General features: G+C 39.7%; 1 protein-coding gene across 1 annotated transcript in view; it reads left to right on the top strand.

The window, feature by feature from the left end:
• Positions 1-7821, top strand: part of LOC138758764 (transmembrane protein 79-like) — a 102065-nt gene that overhangs the window by 4562 nt on the left and 89682 nt on the right. The gene's annotated exons all lie outside the window — the stretch shown is intronic.

Here is a 7821-nt window from a genome sequence, read left to right as displayed (position 1 = left end):
TCAGAGGGACATCTTTAAATTTTGTCAGGCACAAGTTGTTTCAACATATTCAAAAGCATTTTTTAAGTCCTTCACACTACTTAATCAATGATGGTAACAAATTGACCAAATCCTCTGAATAAATTTTCAAGCTCCAGACAAAATTCTTTTCCATTAATATTCATGATCAAACATTGGCTGTGCTTGCTCTGATCTTAGCTTTTGGATTTAAGTTTAAAGTTCTGCTTGCATGAGTTATCACTCCTTTTAAAGATGAAAATTTGTTACTCCCCTGAAAGACAACTAACAATTATGAAGTGACAGGCAAACACTGTTGGCCGTTGATCAGTTGTAGTCTGGGGATTAGCTTTCATTTCCTATCAATATCCAATTTGCTGACACAACCTGGTCCCTCGCTCTTACTTTATTGTCGCTTATCACATAAATGCAGAATGTAATTGTTGAAACATTTTGGTTATATTCACCAAAATATGAGCAAGGGTGATTCGTTTGGCCCTTTCAGTCTTCTCCTCCATTCAATGTAATCATGGTCCATCCTCTATGTCAATGCCATATTCCCATTATCTCCCCTTATACCATCAGCTCCACAGAGAGGTAAACACATAAATTATCTTTTCATCTCTTTAATTCCAAAGCTTGACTTGATCTGTGTTTTCATTAAACGGCTTGGAATGGAGCCCATTGATGAAATAGAATTTGCCTCATTTATGTACACATTTTAATGCACATCACCTTTGCACTTCCCTACAATGAAGTCTTTCTGATCTTTCTTGGACATGGCATGTTATCAAATTTCCAATTAATCATTGCTAGGCTGTATTAATTTGTGTCATTAGGACTTTGGGTAGCAATACACAACTGTCACTGATAAATAGTGAGAAACCCTGAATACATTGCTGGAGATTTCCATTAATTTCCAATCACCACAAGCTCCAAATGCCCAATCCCACCTCCTACAGTATTTCCTTCTTGTTCTGAATGCTAGGATGGCTTACTTCTCACTGCTTCAGGTAACTTGATTTCTCTGCCAGTGAAGTACTCTGTGATAGTACTTGGTTTTTTTCCCTCTTTTGTTTTCTTTTTCCTTTGGGAGTAGAGATGTGCCCAGCTTGACATGCTAGGCCATGTTTTCCATCTCTGCATTTTGCTGTCCCTACTTTCTTTTGTCAATGTACTTTTGTCTGCCTTCTCACTTTCCGACTATTCTCAGTCACCAGATAAGCTTGTCTACATCTTGTCATTCCTGGCCACCTTCGATTTACCCTATCAGAGACATCTTGTCCTCCCTGTGGCTTCTGAACAAATATATATTCCTTCCCAGTTCTGACCAAAGATTTTTTGACCTGAAAAATGAACTCTGTTTCTCTTCCCACACGTGCGCCTGATCTGCTGAGTATTTCCAGAGTTTTCTGGTTTTATTTTTAGATTTTGTCTTTTATAGTTTTTTTTTATTTTAGATTTTAATCTTGCTGGATCATTTAAATGTTTTAAAATTTAGATGTTTAAATTTAGACATGTAGCACAATAATAGGCCCCTCTGCCCCTCGAGCCTGTGCCATCCGATAACAACCATTTGACCTTCAACCCCTGTATGTTTTGAAGGGTGGGAGGAAACCAGAGTGCACAGGGGAAACCCATACAGTCATGGGGAGAAGGTGCAAACTCCTTACAGACAGTGCCGGATTCAAAACCCCATCAGTGGCACCGTAACGGTGTTGTGCTAACCACGCCACCCTTTAGGATCAACCTTCTTGAAAAGCCTTGCGTGTTTGATCTGTCAATAAAGCAAAATCCATGGCAGCATTGCTAGTGTTTGTCCACATTATGTTAATATATAAATAAAGCAATTCATCATTCACCTACTATTTCAGTAAGTTTTTGTTTGAGCTCCAGGAGATTTTTCACCCATGTTTTGCCATTCCTAAATTTTGTTCTGATGACTCCCTATTACCTCAGAGCACCTCAGATTTTGCTTGTGAACAGACTTGCTTCACAAATGTCAAGGTAACTCGGCTACCATTTATTCATCACTGTATTGGGCAACACTTTCTGTCCTCTGGTGAAGAGTCACTTCTACTTTATTATCTATCCCATCACTTTCTCTTAGTATAAATTTATTTCTTCAGTTTTCTCCCCCCCCTTTCACATGTTTTTGTCTCCAAAATTCAATGGTAAATTGCTGATTTAAACAAGATCTTCAAAGGATTGATGTGAGAAACTCATTGATCATGGTCATTTCCCAATGTTAACTCTACTTTTTTAATTGATACGGTTTCAATTTTTATATATTGCTTCAAAAAATGAATTACAGCAGTGATTTTCAATCTTTTTCTTTCCACTCACATCCCACTTTAAGTAATCCCTATGCCATCGGTGCACTGTGGTTAGTAAGGTGGTCTGGACCCAATTGAAATATTTTGCTTGAGAAAAATTGTAATTGGCCCATTTCCTTTGGAGTTATGAAACCGGGCACATAACGAGTCAATGAGGTACAATTAAAACAGTGGTTTTCAAACTTTTTCTTTCCACCCACATACTGCCTTAAGCAATCCCTTCCTCATCACAGATCATCTGTGGCATAGGGAATACTTAAAGTTGGATGTGAGTGGAAAGAAAAAGATTGAGAACCACTACATACAGACTTGCAGGGAAGAACATGTATAACAGAAAAAAATTACCTATAATATTTAGTGGGCACCTATGGAGCGATTTCCTAATTCTGTAGTTAAAAGCGCTCATATTGAAAAATAATGAAATAAAAGATGCTTCTTGTTGATTTTTTAAAAAATGAAAACATTGTCAAATAATAGAAGGTAAAACCATCCACAGAGAATAAATTTTCAAATAAAAGGAAGTGATGCAATTGACTTTGTGTACAACTAAAAGCGCAGTTACATCTCAGTTAAGACATTGGATGGTTCGGACAGCACAAGTTGGGTATTAGAAAGGGATAACATGTTATTAATTGTATTGTCTGAGTCTACAAATACCCTGGAAGAGTAGAGAATGTCTGACAGATAATTCTATAGTATTTTGTTGATCAAAATAATATAGTATTATCTTGTAGGTTTTTGAGACAGTAAGTTTTTCCACAGAGGAGGGTGAATATCTGGAAAGAGCTGCCAGAGAAGGTGGTAAAGGCAGATACAATTATAATGTTTAAAAGGCATTTGGACAGATATGTGACAAGAAAGGCAGAGAGGGGAAATGGACCATTTGTGGGCAAATGGGATCACCATAGATAGACATCACGACAACGTGGTCTGAAAGTATGATGCATTTCTGTGCTGTACACTTCTATAATTCTCTGAGCAGAATTTTCCTCGAAGGTTATGTGTGAAAGCTGAGAATGCTTGAGTTTTGCAACTCCCAGGCAAGTATGTTATAGAATGGCCACCTTTCTAAACAGCTGCTTTTGTACAGCCTTCCATCTCAGCACAAGGGTTTCATGCACATGGTGTGAAATGGAGATAAACGCTGCAGTTGCAAAGACAGGCACCAGATTTTCTTAACTGTTTGCACCTGATCTCCCAGAGGCAATTATTATGCCCTTCCAACAGCGATAATGCAATTTAATGCCACAAAGCACCATTAGTGTTCCATGCGCTTCTACTGAATAAAAGAGCATCTCACACATGGAATTGTGGGTCTGACTGTGCAGAGAGCCTTCAGGAATGATTCTCCACAGCGAAAGGAAAGGCAGAGCTCGGTTAACTGAGTCTCCCAGACCTCCAGCTGCAACATAAAAGCAGATTGTGAATCATTTCACCAATAATACACTGGGAAAGAGAACATTATTAACCTCAAGACAGTTGACAGGAAAAGGCAACATCTGCACTACTGTCTGTCTAAAACTAATGCAAAGTGTTGGAACATACTTGTCTTAAATCAGACTGCAAATTAATCCCAGTATGGTCCTTATTTATTTTAAGCAAACTGCACGTTTACTGCTTGAGTGGCGAAAGTGGAAATAATCCCTGCTGACTCTTCTTCCTTCCGAGGTCCTCATTATTTCCCATGGTCTCAAAACCGAGAACTCTTCACCCCTCTGGGTCTGCACATCTGTGTTAAACGTGACTTGGTGGATAGCATGCTACCTTCGAGTCAGAAGGTCATGGATGTTAGCCCAAGTCCAGAGATTGGAGGGCCAAAATCTAGACTGTCAGTTCAGCGTAATGCTGGGATTGCATTATTCTTGAGGGGTCCCATCTTTCGGATCCAATATTAATAGTGAAAGCCTCACTTGTTCCCTTAGATGGTTATAAAGGACTGTGGGAAAATGCCCTATTTGATGTCCCATACTTAATCTCAAAATCCATCGCCAAGTCAGAAACTCATTGTCATAATGCTGATTGAGGGAGCTTGCTTTGTTCAAATTGCTATTTGTTTTATTAACTTGCCAGATGCAAATGTCAAAAAATCATAAATAGTCCATCTCTAAATGTCCTAGAACTGAGTAGATAGTTAAGAGTCCAGCATAGGAGTCATGTTCGGACCCATCCAGATCTCTTTCCTTGAGGGTAGTTTTATTTCCTGCTTTATTTAATTTCTTGGGTTTAATTCCCCACCTGCTAAGATGAGATTTTTTTACATGTCTTTGGGAGTGCTGTCTGAAGAGGGCTCAAGGAATTATAGAAGACCCTTTCCATCCAGCATCTTCAACCACTATCATCATAAAGAAAGTACAAAAACATCAAAATCAGGTCTAATCACAAACACTTTTGCATATTTACTTTCAATATTTATGTGATCTTTTTGTACTGTATATTGTGTGTTTTCGTGCATTCACCATAGTCTGAAGAGATGCTGTTTCGCCGCATCTGTTATACATGTTCTTCCCTGCAAGTCTGTATGTAGTGGTTCTCAATCTTTTTCTTTCCACTCACATCCAACTTTAAGTATTCCCTATGCCACAGATGATCTGTGATGAGGAAGGGATTGCTTAAGGCAGTATATGGATGGAAAGAAAAAGTTTGAAAACCACTGTTTTAATCGCACCTCATTGACTCGTTATGTGCACAGTTTCTGAACTCCAAAGGAAATGGGCCAATGACAATTTTTCTCAAGCAAAATATTTCAGGAACAATTGGGTCTGGAGCAGTGATTCTCAACCTTCCCTTCCCACTCACATCCCACCTTAAGCAATCCCTTATTAATCACAGAGCATCGATGGCCTAGTGATTACTTAAAGTGGGATGTGAGTGGTAAGAAAAAGGTTGAAAACCACTGTTTTAATTGTACCTAAATCCGATGATAATGAACTTGAACATGATCTTTGGAACAGTGGTCCAGAATTTTGTCTGCTTACTTAGTGCACTGCATTGGTGCTGCTAGAATTGTTCCACTACAACAGTTGATCTAGTTCAACAATAATTGTATGGCTCTAAACCAGTATAAGATAAAATAAAAGCATGAAAAGTGCTGGGCAAAGCTGCAGAATTCCCTATCCAGCAAAAGGCTGCAGCTACCTTCATCACACAGCTCTCTGGCACTTTCTCAAAGGCTGTTAGGGAGATTCAAGAAATGAGACCTTACCCAAGACTCTTGAATGGTGCTCCTTCCCCTGCCCCTCCTCAACACCCCTCACCTCTCCTCTTTCTGTCTCGCCCATCTTTTTATTCAGATGCCTGCTTATTTCTGGGCCTCTCTGCCCCACTCTGCAAATGGACCCTTAACTTTCTCATCAGTAGACCACAGTCAGTACGAATTGGAAACAATGTCTCCTCCTCACTGATTATCAACACAGGCTCAGCCCAAGGATGGGTGCTTAGCCCACTGCTCTACTCATTATACACCCATGACTGTGTGGCCAGGCACAATTCCAACGCTATCTACAAGTTTGCCGATGACACCACAATTGTCGGCAGAATCACAAACGGCAATGAGGAAGCGTACAGGTAGGAGATAGATCACCTCTTTGAATGGTGTCACACCAACAACCTTGTGCTGAACATTAGCAAAACCAAGGAGATGATTGTGGATTTCAGGAGGGAGTCAGGGGAAAATGATCCAGTCCTCATCAAGGGTTCAGTAGTGGAGAGAGTCAAGAACTTTAAATTCCTGGGTGTCAACATCTCCAAAGATCTGTCCTGAAAGCATTACGAAAAAGGCTTAGCAGCAGCTATACTTTGTGAGGCTTTTGAGGAGATTTGGTATGTCACTGAAGACACTCAAAAACTTCTACAGGTGTATCGTGGAGAGCATTCTGGCTGGTTGCATCACTGCCTGGTATGGAGATGCCAAATCTCAGGACAAGAATAAATAACAGAGGGTTGTTAACCCAGCCTGCGACATTACAGGCACCAGTCTTCACTCCATTGAGGACATCGATATGAGACGGTGTCTTAAAAAAGGAGCTTCTATCCTCAAAGAACCCTACCACCCAGGCCATGCCCTCTTCACTCTGCTACCATCAGGGAAAAGATACAGGAGGCTAAAGACGAGCACTCAGTGGTAAAAAGACATCTTCTTCCCCACTGCCGTCAGATTCCTGAATGATCAATCAACCAAGGACCCGGCCTTACATTTCGTGAACTATTATTTTTATTACTTATCTATATTAATGTTGTAAGATGGTTAATAGTATGAATGTTTACACTATGACGCTGCCACAAAAACACCAAATTTCATGACTTGTTCATGACAATAATCCTGATTCTGACCTGAAACGTTGGTCACCCTTTACTTCCTATGGGTGATACAGGAACTGTTGGGTTTCTCCAGCATGTTTGTGCATTGCCCTCAACCCCAGCATCTGCAGATTTCTTGTAATTCCATCTACAACAGGTTAATGAATAAAAGAAATATGAATGCAAGACTTTTTAAAACCATAATCTTATTGAAAAGTTAAAAAGCTTCCTGGACCCTTATCTTCATCTCTCAATAAGAAATCTGTATGGTTAGTAAATTTATAAAGAAAGGAAAGCAAACAAATACAACTTGTAGGATATTGCTGTACAAATATTTAACACAATCTTGCTGTTGAGAATCAAAATGAGATAGTTGTTCAGCACCTTCATTTTGACTGTCAACCACAGTTTACCCTAATCCTAGCAATCATTATTTCAGTCTAAACAAATCGGTAAACTTTGCTCTTGAAATGGTGGGTGGCACGGTTACTGTGATGCAGGTACAGCACAAACGACTGAAATCGGGGCTTGAATCCCACGCTGTCTGTAAGGAGTTTGTACATTCTCTCCGTGTTTGCGTGGGTTTCCTCCAGATGCTCTCGTTTCCTCCCACCCTTCAAAACGTACCAGGGGTTGTAGGGCAATTAGGTGTATTTGGACGGCACGGGCTCATGGAGTGAAAGGTCCTGTTACCCCCTTGCTGTATATCCAAATTTAATTCATCATTTTAAAATTTGAAATTAAAAAACTATTTAAAATGTAAAACTTCTCAATTCATGCCCACTGAATATTTATAGACCTATGTAGCACATTGTCATTTCAGAGAAGCCAGATGTGAGGGAAGGAGGAAATATGCATTTAGGATTGGATGAGGTGTGGTGGGAAAGGCCCGAGCAGAGTGTAGAAAGCACCCTCACTGGTGCAGTAGAAACCAGAAGATCTCTGTACAATGCGCTGGGTTTGATCAGGATCCAATTTTTTTGTTCTTACGGAATGCAATTTTGAAAATGGGGGCAAGCCTGACAAAGGAGTATAGGATTTTTTTTCTCAAGGACAGGGGAGAAGGATGAGAAAGAAAAGACCTTGGCAATGATCATGGAAATTGTTGTGTTGCTTTGAACTTTTTCCCCTGTGCTCTTATTTGTTCAGTGTAAATGTAAATGTTTTTATATGTTGCCTGATTCTTTTTGGG

The sequence above is a fragment of the Narcine bancroftii genome, chromosome 3 (assembly GCF_036971445.1).
Source record: "Narcine bancroftii isolate sNarBan1 chromosome 3, sNarBan1.hap1, whole genome shotgun sequence".
NCBI classification, from domain to species: domain Eukaryota; kingdom Metazoa; phylum Chordata; class Chondrichthyes; order Torpediniformes; family Narcinidae; genus Narcine; species Narcine bancroftii.
This window is presented reverse-complemented; position numbering and strand designations above follow the sequence as displayed.